At 40.1% G+C, this 19,960-nt stretch overlaps 1 protein-coding gene across 3 annotated transcripts in view; it reads right to left on the bottom strand.

The window, feature by feature from the left end:
* The window catches only part of LOC130356545 (ras-related protein Rab-44-like), an 87,827-nt gene extending 75,602 nt beyond the window's left edge, over nucleotides 1-12,225 (bottom strand). For 2 of the 3 annotated variants that reach the window (XM_056558231.1, XM_056558233.1), the window contains exon 1: nucleotides 12,111-12,225. The gene's annotated coding sequence lies outside the window, so the exon portion shown is untranslated. Of the gene's footprint in view, nucleotides 1-9,852; nucleotides 10,286-12,110 lie in introns of those variants that run through there. The other variant, XM_056558232.1, reaches the window with a different exon arrangement.
* Nucleotides 12,226-19,960: the final 7,735 nt, after the last annotated feature.

The raw sequence follows: 19,960 nt of genomic DNA, 5'->3' as shown, positions 1-19,960 counted from the left end.
GGGTATTAACAGTGTGAATGCCATGCGCATAACACAGTATACTATGGCAGTATGAATAGTATAAATGCCATGTGCGTATGAACAGCATGAATGCCATGAGTGTATGGACAGTATAAATACTATGAGAAAATAACAGTATAAAAACAATGTACAGTAAATTGCTACATACCGGAAATTCTATGTAATAACCAAATACTACACGTGTATGTACCGTAAGATGCTAAAGCATAAGACATGTATGCACAGTATAATGGTACAAGCGTATGTACAGTGTAATCATTAGGGAAAATACAGTATGAGGCTATGAACATCTGTACAGTATGAAAGCTACGAGCTTATGTATAGTATACACAGTATAAAGCTATGAGCGTGTGTACAGTAAACACAGTATAAAGCTAGACACAGTAGTAGCTACGAGCCTATGTTCCGTATAACGACACAAGCGTATGTACAATATAAATGGTACAAGCATATGTACCGTGTAACAACTACTGCAGTAAACTGACCACTAGGATATGTACAGTATAAATGGTACAAGCGTATGCACAGTAACAACTACTAACTTATGTACAGTATAACTGGTACAGGGTATGAGCAGTAAACAACTACTAGCGTATGTACAGTATAACTGGTACAAGCGTAAGTACAGTATGACAACTAACGTGTGTAAAGTGATAAGGCTATAATTGAATGATGCTACGAGCGTATGTATAGTAGAACCACGAGCGTGTGTAAGTACAAATGCAACTTGCGTATGTGCCGTGTAAATTCTTATTAATTTATTTATATTTATTTTATTTTTTTATATGCACAGTATGAATGTACAGAATAAACATAATGAATGAAGCACAGTACAAATGCACAGTAAAATGCTATAAAATGAGACAGAATAAATGTACAGTATAGACACCATGAACGCTCCCTATAAACGCTATGATACTATAAGTAAAGCACGGTACAAACACCATGAGAGAAAACACACAACATCCATGAGCGGCAGAATTGCTTTGCATGAAGTCACTGCACCAGTGCCATGAATGGAAACACAGCATAAACGTAAATGCTAAAATACATGGAAGGTATAACGTTATGAATGAACGCACTGTTATAAATGCACATTATACATATTGTGAGTGAAAGCAGGTGCAACATATGAGAACATGAAACGGTATGAATGCATGTGTTCAACACTGTAAATGAAACACTGAACACATGGTGTCACTGCACTAACTATGTATTGTAGAACTCTTATTGACCCATACATATGTTATGCACGTATTCTGAATGTTTACCAGGCAGAAACCAAATGGCCCCTCAGCAGGCTGCAAACACATAAATGCAAAACATCTATAAACCATTGGGTCAACCTAACTGCAGTAGGAGGAGCAAGCCCAGAATGAATACCTTAACCTCTTTCCCTTGGTGTTATATGGTGTGAACAGAATGTGACCCCAATCCAACCCCCCCCCCCCCCGTTTGTACAGACCTCAACCCTTCCTAGTGGGGGGGAACTAGCAGTGAGAGGGATTGTCTGCCAGCCAGGGTCCCACGGGAGGGAAGGATGCCAGGAATACCACCCACTAAGAGGCTGAGCATAACAACCAAACCTTAAAACAGTGTTCTGGGGGTCTGGAAGACTGTACTGCTAGGACCGCGTAAGTGATTCAAACCCAGCAGTTGCTTCCTGCTTAGCAAACGTGACCCAGCAGAGATGAAAGGCCGCCCTGAGAAGCCTTCCTTGCCCTGCACCGAGCAAACGCCAGACACAGAACGCCACTTGTTGTGGCTGACAGGCGGTTTGCCTCACCATCATCCCCCCTTGTACCTTAAACCCGCTGGAGACTTAAACACATCGGACGGCGTGCAACCAGACATCCCGTCAAAGCAGCCAGCGGGCTGCGCGAGAGATCAGACCGCCCTACCCACAGCATGCTCTGGACAGTGCGGCTCCAGGTGAGTGTGTACCCGCCGGAAACTGAAACTGCAGTCAGTCCATCCACAAAACGTCACGTACGCCCCACCAGTAGGTGCAGGGGAGTTATATACCCCCACCCTCTTCCTTAACACCCCACCTAGAAGTGCAGGGGCAGAAAATACTCAAATGTATTTTTATAACAAAGTTTTTTTTGGGCATTTCCTGATAATGAGAATTTAAAAAGTACCATTGTCCAACTCTAGAACAAATACCAAGCATCTGATTTTTAGCATTTGAGGAGAATATTTAATGCTATAATAATTGATAATGTTATATTTTCTGTCAAGTTAGCACTTGTTTCTGTTTAAAATCCCAGATTAGTAATAGTTTTCTTGAAACCAATATCTTTGGCTCAGAACTACACAGCACACACTAAAACATTGCAATAAATTATTGTAAAATATGAAATGAAGCCAGAACATAATATAAAACATAAAATGACTTGCCCAAGGCCCCAATTAAAATAGGTTGTTCTGCCATAAAATAACAGGGAGACAATAGCACCATTTACAAGTCTCTTGGATGAGGCATAATGTGAAGTGAAATTAGATATAGTGAGTTGATTTTAATTAAGTGTAAACGCATGTTGTTGTGTGAGAAGATTTTAAAATTAGTCGTTTTTATTAACTGAACCCATCATCTTTACCTAGAGATCTCTATTTTATTATACTCTTTATATCTTGGCTATAGTAAGATTCTTACACTGAGTCATTCTGTATTGGAACATGAATCCCCTCTGAAGATGAATTTTACAAAATTTTAATCAGTCATGAAGTTTCCAGCATAGACTCAGCAAAGCAGCATTGACATATACAGTATATGTGTCACGATTTTGTTTTGAATGATATGTTTCTACTCGGAATCTCAATGCATCATCTTTGTTTGTGTTCCTTCTTCCTTCCTGGTATACAGCCTATTTGTTCATATTGATTATCACTTTCCATCCCCTTTCCTTTTTGCTTTCAAGTACCTTCACCTATTTTAACACCTGGTAGTACTGTTACTGTATGGAATTTTACTATTCATGCATTTCCATTTCCCTGTGTGGTATTACCACAACTCCTCTGCGGCATGTCTGCTGTCTTCCGGTCTTGCTAAATATCTGTCTTATTTTCCAATTCTGTGATCTCACTGACTTGTAAAGGACACAGTTTTGGTGGGATCTATCCATAAAAAATTGTGGGTGCTGCCAGTGTCTATAATGACCTAACACAAAACTACACGAAAACCCTAGCATAGACACATAAGGCGCACACCAAATTTCATAAGAGTTTGTTTTTATTGGTACAAAAAATATATATACAAAACATATCTGATATAACAACACACTATAAAAGCAATGAAAATACAGGGTGGAACTTTACCAGAACTTATACAAGTGACTTTCAATGACGGATTGCATTTGTTTATTCTTTGTTCAGGATGTTCTACCTGATTGTTTGTTCACCGCTATTAAATGTTTCAACTGGGAATTTCTGGCTTCTGTGTAATGTGAAATTTTATAAAAATGTATTCTTGAAAAAAAATAAAAATAAATACAGGGTGGGCGAGACCAACTCTGTAAACCTACCCCAACCATGGAGGGGATCCAAACTAGTGGGAGTACCTCTCAGGGACACTGAATATCTCCTGCAATATAATGGTATCACAATGCCCCTATATACACAAGGTATGTGCGTGTCCCCCCAGATAGTCCCCACGCATTCTGTCACACTTATATGACTTCCTCAGGGGCACATTGACTTGTACATTCATGTCAACTGCACCTCAAAATAAACTCCAGTGACGGTATTGGGCAGGTGATGAGCAGTGCTTAGTTTCCTACAGACATGACAGCTTAGAGATGAGGCCAGAAACTTCAATCTCTTGATGGGTTTAATGTGACTTTCACTGAGGAGAAGTTTATTTCTGGCCCCTTTGCCATAAAGATCAGATTGGTAGAGTGCTGCAGTGAGGGCTGACTGTCTGAAAGTTTCTCCTATTTGCATATAGGATTTCTGGAACTCAGCCAGATTGACCATTAGGTTAGTGGTTCTCTTTCTTACCAAGGGCCTTTTTCCCAGGTTACTTAATTTGGTGGGGCGGCCAGCTCTAGGAAGAGTCCTGGTTATTCCAGACTTCTTTCATTCAGGAATTATGGAAGCCATTGTATGTTTGGGCACTTTCAGTGCAGCAGAAATGTGCAGATATGTACCTTCACACAATCCTGTCAATGATCTTTACAGGAAATTATTTCCTTCTCATGGCTTAGTCTTTGCTCTCATATGCATTCACAGCTGTAAGACCTTATATAGACAGATCTGTGTCTTCATAAATCATGTCCAATCAACTGAATTTACCACAGGTGACTTCAATCAACTGAATTTACCACAGGTGACTCCAATCAACTGAATTTACCACAGGTGACTCCAATCAACTGAATTTACCACAGGTGACTCCAATCAAAATAAATAAACATCTCAGAGATAATCAAGAGACATAGGAGGACACCAGAGCTAAATTTTGAGTGTACAAGGAAGGGCCACATGTAATGGACCTGGCAGCATGTTTTACGCTGTGTATCCGCCGATCACAGCTGAGCATGCGACGAGTCACATGTCCCTGTGTGACTACTCCTTGCAGCAGATTGCTGCTGCGAGCAGGACACGGGTGGGCACAACTGGAGGCACACTATGGGGTCAGGTCATCAGTGGATCTGTAGCATAAAGCATGATGCAAATCCATTTCATGTAACCCTACCCTTAACCCCTTAAGGACCATGGACGTACGCGTATGTCTAAGTTCCCTGGTAGTTAAGGACGTACACATACATCCATGGGAATTTCGGTCCCTGCCACACGCCGGGCGGGGACCGGACCGGGGTGACTGCTGATATCGATCAGCAGGCACCCTTCGCAAATGCCCAGGGGGGTCATCAGACCCCCCCATGTCAGCAATCACCACAAATCGACGGTGAATTCACACTGGCGATTTGCGCAATTCCAGGTCATACGGGTCTATGGTGACCCGGAAAATAAGGGGGATCGAGGTTGTCCAAGACACCCACGATCCCCCTGAAGGGATAGGAGTGAGGTGGCAGGGGTGTCACCACTCCTATCCCTGCTATTGGTTGTCTATAAGCGATGACCAATAGTAGATCAGGGGTGGGGGGGTAAACTTTTGGTTTCCCCGCTCTGCCCACCCACAATAGGCAGGGCAGAATGGGGAAACAGAAGGGGACTGGCACAGAAGTCCACTTACCGAGGCCGAGGCAACGATCAGCGACGGGGATGGTAGCAGAGGACGGCGATGCGGCTCGCTGGATCCTACGGAAGCCGGTGAGTTGCCTAACATGTGAAGGGCTACAGTTTGAGATCACTATACAGTGGTCTCTAAACTGTAGCCCTCCAGATGTTGCAAAACTACAACTCCTAGCATGCCCAAATAGCAGTTTGCTGTCTGGGTGGGCATGCTGGGATTTGTAGTTTTGCAACCTCTGGAGGGCCACAGTTTGGAGATCACTGTGCAGTGGTCTCTAAACTGTAGCCCTCCAGATGTTGCAAAACTGCAAATCCCAGCATGCCCAAACAGCAAACAGCTGTCTCGGCATGCTAACTACATCTCCCAGCATGCCCTTCGGCGTTCAGTACATGCTGGGAGTTGTAGTTTTGCAACAGCTGGAGGCACACTGGTTGGAAAATACTGAGTTCGGTAACATAACCTAACTGAAGGTTTTCCAACCAGTGCGCCTCCAGCTGTTGCAAAACTACAACTGCCAGCATGCACGGTCTGTCAGTACATGTTGGGAGTTGAAGTTTTGAAACAGCTGGAGGTTTGCCCCCCCCCCATGTGAATGTACAGGGCACAGTTTACAGTGAGTTTTCTGCTTCAAATTTGAGCTGCAGCAAATTTTTTGCCGCAGCGCAAACTCCTAGCGGGAAACTCACCGTAAACCCACCAGTGTGAATGTACCCTAAAAACACTACACTACACTAACACATAATAAAGGGTAAAACACTATATATACACCCCCTTACACTGTCCCCCCCCCCCCCCCGCAATAAAAATGAAAAACGTATTGTACGGCAGTGTTTCCAAAACGGAGCCTCCAGCTGTTGCAAAACAACAACTCACAGAATTTCCGGACAGCCACTGACTGTCCAGGCATGCTAGGAGCTTAGCAACAGCTGGAGGCACGTTGTTTGGGAATCACTGGCGTAGAATACCCTATGTCCACCCCTATGCAATCCCTAATTTAATCCTTAAATGTGCATGGCGCTCTCTCACTGTCGTATTTCAAGGAAACAGTTTAGGGCCACATATGGGGTATTTCCGTACTCGGGAGCAATTGCACTACAAATTTTGTGGGGCTGTTTCTCCTTTTACCCCTTATGAAAAGGAAAAGTTGGGGGCTACACCAGCCTGTTAGTGTAAAAAACATAAAAAATAAAAATGTTACACTAACATGCTGGTGTTGCCCCATACTTTTTATTTTCACAAGCGGTAAAAGGAGAAAAAGAGTACGGAAATACCCCATATGTGGGTGTAAAATGCTCTGTGGGAGCACAACAAGGCTCAGGAGTGAGAGCGCACTATGTACATTTGAGGCCTAAATTGGTGATTTGCACAGGGATGGCTGATTTTACAGTGGATCTGACATAAACGCAAAAGAATAAATACCCACATGTGACCCCATTTTGGAAACTACACCCCTCATGGAACGTAACAAGGGGTATAGTGAGCCTTAACACCCCACAGGTGTTTGACAAATTTTTGTTAAAGTTGGATGGGAAAATGAAAAAAAATATTTTTCACTAAAATGCTGATGTTACTCTTAAATTTTCCTTTTCACAAGGGAAAATAGGAAAAAAGCCCCCCAAAATTTGTAACCTCATTTCTTCTGAGTAAGAACATACCCCATATGTGGATGTAAAGTGTTCTGCTGGCGAACTACAATGCTCGGAAGAGAAGGAGTGCCATTGGGCTTTTAAAGAAAAAATTTGTCCGGAATGGAAGGCCACATGTGTTTACAAAGCCCCCATAGCCCCCCCCCCCCCCCACACACACACACATGTGACCCCATTTTGGAAACTAGACCCCTCATGTAATGTAATAAGGGGTACAGTGAGCATTTACATCCCACAGGTGTCTGACAGATTTTTGGAACAGTGGTCCGTGAAAATGAAAAATTTTATTTTTCATTTGCTCAGCCCACTGTTCCAAAGATCTGTCAAACGGCAGTTGGCTGTAAATACTTACTGCACCCCTTATTAAATTCTGTGAGGGGTGTAGTTTCCAAAATAAGGTCACATGTGGGGGGGGTCCACTGTGCTGGCACCACGGGGGGCTTTGTAAACGCACATGGCCCCTGACTTCTATTCCAAACAAATGCTCTTTCCAAGAGCTCAATGGCACTCCTCCTCTTCTGAGCATTGTAGTGCGCCAGCAGAGCACTTGACGTCTACACATGGGGTATTTCCATACTCAGAAAAAATGGGGTTAAACATTTTGGAGGTAATTTTCTCCTATTACCCCTTGTAAAAATGTAAAATTTGGGGAAAAACCAGCATTTTGGTGAAATTTTTTTTTCATTTACACATCCAACTTTAACAAAAAACTCGTCCCTTTACCCCTTGTTATGTTCCTTGAGGGGTGTAGTTTCTAAAATAGTATAACATGTGTTTTTTTTTGTTTTTTTTGCTGTTCTGGCACCATTGGGGCTTCCTAAATGTGACATGCCCCTCAAAAACCATTTCAGAAAAACTTACTTTCCAAAATCCCATTGTCGCTCCTTTCCTTCTGAGCCCTCTACTGCGCCCGCTGAACACTTTACATACACATATGAGGTATCTCCTTATTCAAGAGAAATTGGGTTACACATTTTGAGAGGATTTTTCTCCTTTTACCCCTTGCAAAAATTCAAAAACTGGGTCTACAAGAACATGCGAGTGTAAAAAATGAAGATTTTGAATTTTCTCCTTCACTTTGCTGCTATTCCTGTGAAACACCTAAAGGGTTAACACACTTACTGAATGTCATTTTGAATATTTTGAGGGGTGCAGTTTTTATAATGGGGTCATTTGTGGGGTATTTCTAATATGAAGGCCTTCAAATCCACTTCAAACCTGAACTGGTCCATGAAAAATTCTGATTTTGAAAATTTTGGGAAAAATTTGAAAATTGCTGCTGAACTTTGAAGCCCTCTAATGTCTTCCAAAAGTAAAAATATGTCAACTTTATGATGCAAACATAAAGAAGACATATTGTATTTGTGAATCAATATATAATTTATTTGGAATGTCTATTTTCCTTATAAGCAGAGAGCTTCAAAGTTAGAAAAATGCTAAATTTTCAATTTGTTCATAAAATTTTGGAATTTTTCACCAAGAAATGATGCAAGTATCAACAAAATTTTACCACTAACATAAAGTACAACATATCACGAAAAAAATAACTCGGTATCAGAATGAAAGGTAAAAGCATCTCAGAGTTATTAATGCTTAAAGTGACAGTGGTCAGATGTACAAAAAACACTCTGGTCCTTAAGGACCATTCAAAAATTGTTTTATTTATTTATTTTTTATAATTTTGAGTGCAGTTTTGAGGGGTTTTGATTGCACAATGATGGGGAAAACTGGTTTTTATTTTAATTTTAGCAAAAGGCCACAACATAACAAAATGTGCAAAGAGTGAAAGGGTCTGAAATCTTTCAGAATGCACTGTATATGAAAGTGTGAGTAATACAAATTTGACAATATTGCTTCAATTGTAGCAGTGCTAGGTTTGTCATTATTCAACATTAAGTATGTATTGCAACACAACTCTATGCACCTTTTATATGAAACCCTTGTCTTCTCTCTACATAGATGGAGGGGGAGTGTAAATGGTACATTCTCTTATCCAATATATTCTAATTAAAAGCATCCATATATTAGACAGATATCATGTTAGTTTTGTAAACATTGAGAAGTTGAACAAAATTATCCCCATTTTTAGGATCATGACAGGTTGTGTATGTGAAGGCCTGGCTGGTAGTAGCAGTACATCCCTTTGGTGCCTCTTGCAGGGGTAGTGCTAGCAGAAGGAGTGGAGTGTCAACTCAGCAGGGAGCAGAGAGTGGACCCCCCCCCCCTGTTCGGACCCCCCCCCCCCCCCAGCAGTTGCTTGTTGTTGGAAAGCCATGGCAAGCTGGCTGCATAGTTTGTCCCTATAACAGTTGTTGACTAGTAGTAGCTGTGGCCAGTGGACAGAATGTATTGGTGGACTAGTGGTAGCTGTAGGCCGTGAACAGCAGGTTTATGTGGACTAGTGTTAACTGTAGCCAGTCATCAGTCAGTAGTGGTCTAGTGATAGTTGTAGCCAGCATTTTTGATGTTGCTCCATGTGGTTACATAGAGTCCAAGATGGTGGCTGCAATGCAGTGCATAGGGTTTCATCAGTATCTTAAACCATCCCCTATGCTGCCTCCTGAGCGGCCTGGGATCTGTATACATGCAATAATTGGCAAACCTGCAGTCATGTAATCTTGCTGCTAGCTGGGCCAACCTGATGTCATTTTAGTATTACTACTTCCTTATCCTAAGCTGATATGGTGCCAAAACGCCATGTATTCCTTATTCATTCTCCTATTATAGCACCAATCTATAGATAGGTAAGCCTTATTTTTATTTTACTTTGTTAGCCAGGCTCAGCTCGCTCATCTCTACTCCCAACCAATGGTTGAAAGAGAAGTCTCTTGGTTAACTTCCCTCTCCCAGATGAAGGGGTCTGACCCAAACCTGTTAGAACCAGTCTAGACCTTGCTTTTACCACAGCAACATCTTATAGCTCTGCGCTTTCCAAATATTCCAGTAAGTCAGTAAATATTTACTAGCCCTGCTATAGCTAGGCATACTTACACCTAGGCCAGGTCACATGTATTCTACCAGTAGAAATCTTGTCTACAATCAAATCACTGTTCTGATTCCTGCCCCGCTGTGAGGATATCATGCACAAGTTCTTTATCTCCAAAAGGGAGTTTATCGTAAATGCTAGAAAGAAGAAGGCTGAAGAAGGATCTCTTTGCAATAGGCTAATCTCTTTGTTGGATGCCTGACTGTCATGTCAGGTGGATTTCCCTGCATATGTCCTGCCAGGTATTGTGTCGGAGTTGTTGTGTCTACTTTTGCAACACAATAAACCCATCTTGGAAGATCAGTAGTTTCAGTAACTTTGGACTGAGAACAAAATAAACTGTGAACATCCACCTCTGGTATTAGTCATTACATGGACATGTGCTAAAAAGCACCACAAAGATAGCTAAATCCAGTAAAGCTGCTAAAAAGCAACATTTAAATGGACAGTGACCAAATATCCAATTTTTGCGCTAAAAAGCTGTAACATTTCAAATGATATTAAATAAACTATTATCCTGTTGGATTTGCACAAGTGGTTTACATAAAGTTGTTTCACAGAGTTTGTTGAGTTGCCCCTAGCAACCAATCCGATTGCTTCTTTCATTTTTAGCAGGCTTTTTCAAAAATGAAAGTAGTAATCTGACTGGTTGCTATGGGCAACTCAGCAACTTTTCCTCTGCACAGGTTTTGATAAATCTTCCCCACCGTGTCCAGAGATCTCATTCCTGCTCTTTGCCTATATGAACAGTTTTCTTAACAAAAGGTCGGTTAGAGTCACAGGGGGCATCTACACCACCCAACCATGTGACATGTACTAAGGACTACTACTCCCAGCATAACCCTCCTGAATTTTACCATCTTTCTCTTTTTTCAACAGCATCCCTATACTCCATGCACTCATGTACATTTCATATCTGCACCTTAACAGATACCGGCTAGTGACTGGCAGTAGTATATATATATATATTCATTTTTATTTTTTTTTACAAATTAAGCACACAAGCACATTTTTTTTGTATCATCTGTATTTCCTTTATATGCACTTGTGAGCAGCGCCCCCACTCCTGCTGTTTATTAGTTGTTACTATGTAATACCAGACTCTGCCTGCATATGTACCCTCTGAGTTGTAAAGTACTGCGGAATATGTTTTTGATACATAAATGTTATTATTTTAGATATATAGAAACAGCAGACACAGAACCCTAACATATATAAACATTAATGAATATACTTCCTATTTCATTTTACACATTAGAGTGCTGCCTTTACTGTTTTGTATCCTTGGATTGAGTGGTTCCTTTCGAGATAGATGATAGATAGATAGATAGATAGATAGATAGATAGATAGGAAATAGATAGATATGAGACAGATAGATAGATAGATAGACAGATAGATGATAGATAGATGATAGATAGATAGATAGATAGATGATAGATAGATGATAAATAGATAGATAGATAGATATGAGACAGATGGATAGATAGATATGAGATAGATAGATTATAGATAGATAGATGATAGATAGATAGATAGATAGATGATAGATAGATAGATAGATAGATAGATAGATAGGAAATAGATAGATAGATATGAGACAGATAGATAGATAGATAGATAGACAGATAGATGATAGATAGATGATAGATAGATAGATGATAGATAGATGATAAATAGATAGATAGATATGAGACAGATGGATAGATAGATATGAGATAGATAGATGATAGATAGATAGATAGATAGATAGATAGATGATAGATAGATTGATAGATAGATAGATGATAGATAGATAGATAGATAGATAGATAGATATGAGATAGATAGATAGATAGATAGATAGATAGCAGATAGATAGATAGATATGAGACAGATGGATAGATAGATATGAGATAGATAGATGATAGATAGATAGATAGATAGATGATAGATAGATAGATAGATAGATGATAGATAGATAAAACACACAAAAACAAGCCATGAGCTGCATGCTTACTATGTTGTGCTATGGTCAGCTGACCAAAAAGGAAACAATAAAAAAGAAAAAAAAAGTAGCAGTTGAGCCCTGGATTGTTGACATATTTTGCATCTTTAATTTCGTTGTTCAGGCACACTTTATTATTCCTGCAAAAACTTTCCCACAGAAGTCACACAAATACACTTTCTCAAGCACTGTGTGAATGGGCTACTATAAAGCACTCCTGTATCTACTTGAATCAGAGTTAATAGAACAGTAAAATATGAATTTTATGGGTAACATACCTTGAACAGATGATGGGTGTGATACTTGATGGTTTTGTCTACAGCTTTTTAATGATGTGAAACAAGCAGCTTTTGCTCTACTTGTCAGCTGCGCATGTAACATTGCATTGTGTCATTTACTTACTCAACTTAGTCTTTCCGTTCTCGAGTTGGAAAAGTGCAGTGACTTATTAAGCGCTTCCTTTGTAAAAGGAAGTTGGTCATAACTGATAAACAGTGAGTAGTAGTGTAAGCAGATACATACAGTATTATAAGCAGGTTAAAATTAAGCTGAAAACATGTATTTTTGCCCATGTGCACAACAGATACAGGAAACTTATCACACCATAATGCTAAGCTACATGATGACTAGACTAGATAGGACATTGATCATTGTCTTTATAGCCTTTTTTTTTTTTTGCTTATATTTGGCAAATGAATTGCACCAAAGCACTTTTTTTTTTCCGACTTTTTGCTGTAAGCGATCTGAAAAAAATTAAATTTCTGTTTTCACTTTGCAGTGGGAACAGATTGATCAAGTGCGAATGTCGCACAAAAAGTCGCAAACTCCTCCAAAACACTGCAGATCTACACCAGTCCCGAGCTGGCTTACTAAACTGCCTTGGGAGAGCACAATTAAAAAAAAACAAGGAAAAGTCGCAGAGGAAGAATCGAACAAAATGGTGTTCTGAAGTGATTCCTTGTTTTTTGCTTACATGCACCAAATTATCAACCCCCTTGCAATAGTATGATACATTCTGTATGTCATGCATAAGCAAAACCAAAGCAAAAATAAATTACTTTAAAACACACTTTCTAAAAACATCAATGATAAATCCCTCTCCCCCCCCCAATATGTATACATTAATTTCCCCTTCATTGCTAGTATTATTAGTAATAGAGGTGACAGTATGACACATCTTAGTTATGTAATGCTACACAGTACTGTTGAATAATAATATAAACGTCATAGTTGCCCTTTATATGGCATTGTTGTATAATATTAGAAATATTAGAAACACATAGGGTTCTTATCTGCTATTTCAAAGACCCATACAGTCAAATTGATACCTTCCATATAGATATGTCTCCGTCTCTTACACTATTATGCTGCCATCTTTCTACCTTTTTCTTTATTGATGGCATATCTATCCAGTACTTAACCCCTTCCCTGGCATGCCTTTTGGGCCTTTATGCCCAAGTTATTTTTTAGTTTTTTCATTACTGGATTTCTAAGTGCCATAACTTACTTTTCCTGTTGGCAAAGCCATATTGTTAGGATTCGGCAGGCTGGAGGTGGATCCTCTGTGTCAGCGAGGGATTGGCGTGGACCGTACCGGTGGACCGGTTCTAAGTTGCTACTGGTATTCACCAGAGCCCGCCGCAAAGCGGGATGGTCTTGCTGAGGCGCTAGCAACCAGGTCGTATCCACCGGTAACGGCTCAACCTCGCTGACTGCTGAGAGTGGCGTGGGACAGAAGGACTAGACAGAGGCGAGGTCAGACGTAGTAGAAGGTCAAGGCAGGCGGCAAGGTTCGTAGTCAAAGGTAACAGCAGAAGGTCTGGTAACACTGGTAAGGCAATCACAGGAACGCTTTCACTAGGCACAAGGCAACAAGATCCGGCAATGCAGGGAAGGGGAAGTGAGGTAATATAGGCCTGGAGCAGGTGAGCTAATTACACTGATTGGGCCAGGCACCAATTAGCGGTGCACTGGCCCTTTAAATCTTAGAGAGCTTGCGCGCGTGCGCCCTAGAGAGCGGAGCCGCACGCGAAAGGACGTGACAGCCGGGGACCGGGACAGGTAAGTAGATTGGGATGCGATCCGCGACCGGGCGCATCTCGCTATGCGGATCGCATCCCCGCCGGCAGTGTCAGTGCAACGCTCCCGGTCAGCGGGTCTGACCGGGGCGCTGCAGAGAGGAGAACGTCGCGAGCGCCAGGGGAGGAGCAGGGACTCGGAGCGCTCGGCGTAACACCTATGAAGGCTTGTTTTTTTTGCAGGACAAGCTGTACTTTTTAATGCTTCCATTTTGGAATTTATTTATTGGTCATTTTTAAACAGTTTTTTGCTGGTCAAATGGAAAAAAAATAGATTTTGCATTTTAAATTAGCATTTTAACTTTATAGCTTTATTCCGTGGATCTATACAATTACAGTGATACCAAATTTATATAGTATTTTTTTATTTTTTATTTTTTTACAAAATTTCATAATTGAAACATAATAATGAAATAAAAACATAATTGAAATAAAATAATAATAACTAATGTTCAAAGGCGTACCTAGTGCCCTTTGCACCCCTGGCGGAGTACTGTATCAGCAACCCCATGAAATCTCCCCCACTTTATGTCCATCCCTTCATCTTATGTCCAATTCATCCATTTTATATAGCCTTTTCCCCTCACAGGCTATGGAAAATGGCTATATGAGGGGACAAGTTATTGTCCATGATACTTCTCCTTTAAGGACACAGGGCATACATGTATGCCCTGCGCCCGCTCCCCTTCTATGATGCATGCTCAGGAGCTGAGAGCGGGTCATAGCCGGATGGTCCCGGCAGCTGATCCGTGGCTAATGCCGGACATCACTGATCACAGTGATGCCCGGCATTAAGCCTTTAGATGCTGTGATTAAAATCAACAGAGCTGATTGGGAAACCATTGATCAGCTGAGAGGATGACAGGAGGGCGTTTATTGTAAATAAAAAAGAAAAGTTAATAAATGTGAATTAACCCCTTCCCTAATAAAAGTTTGAATCACCCCCTTCCTATTTAACCTTTTAGGGACTCAGCCCATTTTCACCTTAAGGACTCCATTGTGCAATTCTGACCACTCTCACTTTATGCATTAATAACTCTGAGATGCTTTTACCTTTTATTCTGATTCCAAGAATGTTTTTTTGTTACATGTTCTTCTTTAACATACTGGTAAATTTTTTCGTTACTTGCATCCTTTCTTGGTGAAAAATCCCAAAATGTCATGAAAATGTAGAAAATTTGCATTTTTCTAACTTTGAAACTTTCTGCTTGTAAGGAAAATGGACATTCCAAATACATTATATATTGATTGCCAAATACAATATGTTTACTTAATGTTGGCATCATAAAGTTGACATGTTTTTACTTTTTGAAGACATTAGAGGGCTTCAAAATATAGCAGCAATTTTCAAAATTTTCACAAAAAATTCTAAATCTGATTTGTCAGGGACAAGTTAAGTAAGAAGTGGATTTGAGGGGCCGTTCTGTGAGAAATACCCAGGAAATTACCCCATTATAGAAACTGCACCCCTCAAAGTATTCAAAATGACATCCAGAAAGTTTGTTAACCCTTTAGGTGTTTCACAGGAATAGCAGCAAATTGAAGGAAAAAATTCAAAATCTTCATTTTTTACACTCGCATGTTCTTGTAGACACAGTTTTTGAATTTTTACAAGGGGTAAAAGGAGAAAAATCCTCTCAAAATTTGTAACCCGATCTCTCTCAAGTAAGGAAATATCTCATATGTGTATGTAGAGAATTTTTTTTTATTTTGACAAGGGCTAAAAGGAGATAAATCCCCCACAAAATGCATAACCCAATTTCTCTTGAATAAGGAAATACCTCATATGTAGAAGTTAGGTGTTCTGTGGGTGCACTAGAGGGCTCAGAAGGGAAGGAGCGACAATGTGATTTTGGAGAGTGAAATTTGCTGAAATGGATTTTGGGGGGCATGTCGCATTTAGGAAGCCCCTATGGTGCCAGAATAACAAAGAAAAAACCCACATGGCATACTATTTTGGAAACTAAACCCCTCAAGGAACGTAACAACGGGTCCAGTGAGCCTTAACACCCCACAGGTGTTTGATGACTTTTTGTTTAAGTCGAATGTGTAAATGAAAAAAAGAATTTTCACTAAAATGCTGGTTTTCCCCAAATTTTACGTTGTGGACAACAAGTGCTCTGCTGGTGCACTACTATGCTCAGAAGAGTCACATTTGGCTTTTGGAAAGCAAATTTTGCTGAAATGGTTTTTGGGGGGGCATGTCGCATTTAGGAAGCCCCTATGGTGCCAGGAAGCAAATTTTGCTGAAATTGTTTTTTTTTTTTGGGGGGGGGGGGGGGCATGTCGCATTTAGGAAGCCCCTGTGGTGCCAGGACAGCAAAAAAAAAAAAACACATGGCATACTATTTTGGAAACTACACCCCTCAAGGAACGTAACAAGGGGTACAGTGAGCCTTAACACCCCACAGGTGTTTGACGACTTTTCATTAAAGTCAGATGTGTAAATTAAAAAAAAAATGTTTTCACAAAAATGCTGTTTTTCCCAAAATGTTAACTTTTTACAAGGGGTAATAGGAGAAAATGCCCCCTAAAATGTATAACCCCATTTCTTCTGAGTATGTAAATACCCCATGTGTGGACGTCAAGTGCTCTGCTGGCGCGCTACAGTGCTCAGAAGAGTAAGAGTCACATTTGACTTTTGGAAAGCAAATTTTGTGGAAATGGTTTTGGGGGGCATATCGCATTGGGAAGCCCCTATGGTGCAAGAACAGCAAAAAAAAACAAAAACACATGGCATACTATTTTGCAAACTACACATCTCAAGGAACGTAACAAGGGGTACAGTGAGCCTTAACAGGTGTTTGACAACTTTTCGTTAAAGTCGTTAGTGTAGATGGAAACATTTTTTTCACAAAAATGCATTTTTCCCCCCAAATTTTACCTTTTTTCAAGGGATAATAGGAGAAAATGCCCCCCAAAATTTGTAACACCATTTCTTCTGAGTGTACTCAGTATACTTTTCTGGGCTTTGTAAACACACGTGGCCTTCGATTCCGGCAAAATTTTCTCTTCAAAAGCTCAATGACGCTGCTTCTCTTCTGAGCATTGTAGTTCGCCCGCAGAGCACTTTGCATCCACATATGGGGTATGTTCTCACTCAGATGAAATGGGGTTACACATTTTGGAGGGCCTTTTTCCTATTTTCCTTTTTTCCAGAGCAGTGCAGCACTTTGAATGGATGATCGGATCAACCACAGCGCTGCCGCGGGGATCCGATCATCCACAAGGGCAGCTGGAGGTCGCTTCACCTGGCTCCGGCCTTCTCCTGGGGTCTTCTGCTCTGTTCTGAGATCGAGCAGACCAGAGAAGAAGATGACCGATAATACTGAGCAGTGCTATGTCCCATACATAGCACTGAACAGTATTAGCAATCAACTGATTGCTATGAATAGTTCTCTATGGGGAGATAAAAAGTGTAAAAAAATAAAAGTTAAAAAATGTACAAATAAAAAAGTCAAAAAATGTGAAAAATCCCCTCCCCCAAATAAAAAAGTAAAACGTCCGTTTTTCCCATTTTACCCGCCAAAAAGCGTAAACAAAATAATTAATACACATATTTGGTATCGCCGCATGTGTAAAAGTCTGAACTATTAAAATATATTGTTAATTATCCCATACGGTGAATGTCGTAAACGTAAAAAAATAAAATAAATAAATAAATAAAAAAGTTCAAAATTGCTGCTTTTTTGTCACATTTTAATCCAAAAAATTTTTAGAAAAAATTAATGAAAAGAAAAATCTAAGCAAAAGTGGTACTGATAAAAACTACAGATTGTGGCGCAAAAAATGAGTCCTCATATCGCCCCATATACGGAAAAATTTGAAAGTTATAGGTGGTCAAAATAGGGCAATTTCAAACATACTAATTTTGTTAAAATGGTTTGAGAGTTTTTTTTCAGCGGTACACTTATAGAAAAGCATATAACATGGGTATCATTTTAATCGCATTGACCCACAGAATAAAGAAAACATGTCATTTTTACCGGACAGTGTACAGCATGAAAACAAAACCTTCTTTTCAATTTTCCCACATAAATAATATGTTTGGTTGCGCCGCACATTTTATGGTAAAATAAGTGATGTAATTACAAAGTATAATTGGTGACGCAAAAACAAGCCCTCATATGGGTCTGTGGATGGAAATATAAGAGAGTTATGATTTTTAGAAGGCGAGGAGGAAAAAACGAAAATGCAAAAATAAAATTGGTCTGGTCCTTAAGGCCAAAATGGGCCTGGTCCTTAAAGGGTTAAAGTGTTTTTCATTATATGTAATCACAAAAGTATAGTATAGATCACATGCAAACATACAGAGGAACTATCTTCATTCAGTTCATGTTGTTGATCACAAGCTTTAAAATGGGGAAGTGAAATTCAAATGAACACTGTTGAAATTCATAACAAGTTGAGAAATTCTTTTGAGCCAGCTCTCTATGCAGTGACCACCGAGCCATAGCAAGAAGGCATGTCAATGGTCATTTAGAGGTTAATGTCCTCAGGGATTTTGATATAAGGCATTTTAATGTTTCAGAGCATAAAGCCTATTATTTACCTTAAAGTGTACCTATCAGAACCAACAAAAAAGCATTTTTTTAATATATCACTCAGTGCCTAATCTTAACCATGTTCATCTCATTTTTATGTGTCTAGCACCTTTATTTATTTTTTATTAGACTTTTAATTTAGCTCACTAGTCTGAATTCCTCTCAAAGGGAGGGGGCATGGTTTGACTATACAGGTCTCCGCCCCCTCCCTCAGTATGCTGTCTGCTCACATAACCCCTAGCATTAGCAAAACTACAACTCCCAGCAAGTCCTCACTGACAGTAGTAAGACACAAGCTGACAGTGGGAGGATTTTTCCTCTAGCTGTGAGCCCTGCACTCACAGCTGTCACTCAAGGAAGTGTGTCCATGACATAGGTGATGATGCATGGACACAGCAGGTCAGTTGTTTGACTGGCTTTTTCAGTAAGAAAAACTGAAAATTTTCTGATGAAAGCAATTGCAAAACCTATTGGTCTTGCATGCTTTACAACATATCAAAAGTTTTTGTATCTGACAGTGCCCATTTAAGTATTTTACAGTCTGATACATTATGCATAATTTATTTGACCAATTCCCCAGTTACATCACTTTTCACAAACAGTGTAGACATGGGAGCTACGCTGTTTATGTAACTCCAGGCATTACCATGTACTATAGGAAGTCATTCATAAGAGGATCACATGGGGGGGGGGGGGTGTTCCTCACTGCCTTGCAAATATATATTTAATCCGCCTTATGATAAAAAAGAATATGAGAGAGAGACTCTACTTAATGTAATGTAAAACGGGCCTGTAGCTTGTATGCTATTAATCCAGGGATTTGATGCTGCAGATTTCAGCCATTTATTTCTATCAAATAAATCTGTATTGAAGCCTGTGCTGAATACATTGGCGGGAATTCATCAAGCTGTGCTTATGTACATGACTTACGTACACTGTGTAACCATGGAGTAAGTGTTTCTTACGTGTGACACAATCATCATACTATCACAGGGGGGTTGAGCTTGTGGGGGAGTGTTTTTTGGAATAAAATTTTTTTAAACATTGTGGTGTTTTTTTTTTTTTTTTTTAGTTTTCTTAACAGGATTAGTAGTGGAAGCTGTCTAATAGACTGAATCCATTACTAAGCTGGGCTTAGCATTAGCCACAAGAACAGCTAGCGCTAACCCGCAATTATTACCCCGGTACCCACCGCCACAGAGGTGCTGGGAAGAGCTGGTACCAACAGGCTCTCCTGGGCCTAGACGGTAGCAGGCTGGCATTATTTAGGCTGGGGAGGGCCAGTAACAATGGTCCTCGCCCACCCTGGTAATGTCAGGCTGATGCTGCTTGGTTGGTATCTGGCTGAGAATGAATATACGGGGAAACACACACATTGTTTAAATAATTTAATAATTTTTAAAAAATGCATAGGTTTCCCCGTATTTTCATTCTCAGCACAATACCAACCAAGCAGCAACAGCCTGACGTTACCAGGGTGGGCGAGGACCATTGTGACCTGTCCTC

Source organism: Hyla sarda, chromosome 2, assembly GCF_029499605.1.
Source record: "Hyla sarda isolate aHylSar1 chromosome 2, aHylSar1.hap1, whole genome shotgun sequence".
Lineage (NCBI taxonomy): Eukaryota > Metazoa > Chordata > Amphibia > Anura > Hylidae > Hyla > Hyla sarda.
This window is presented reverse-complemented; position numbering and strand designations above follow the sequence as displayed.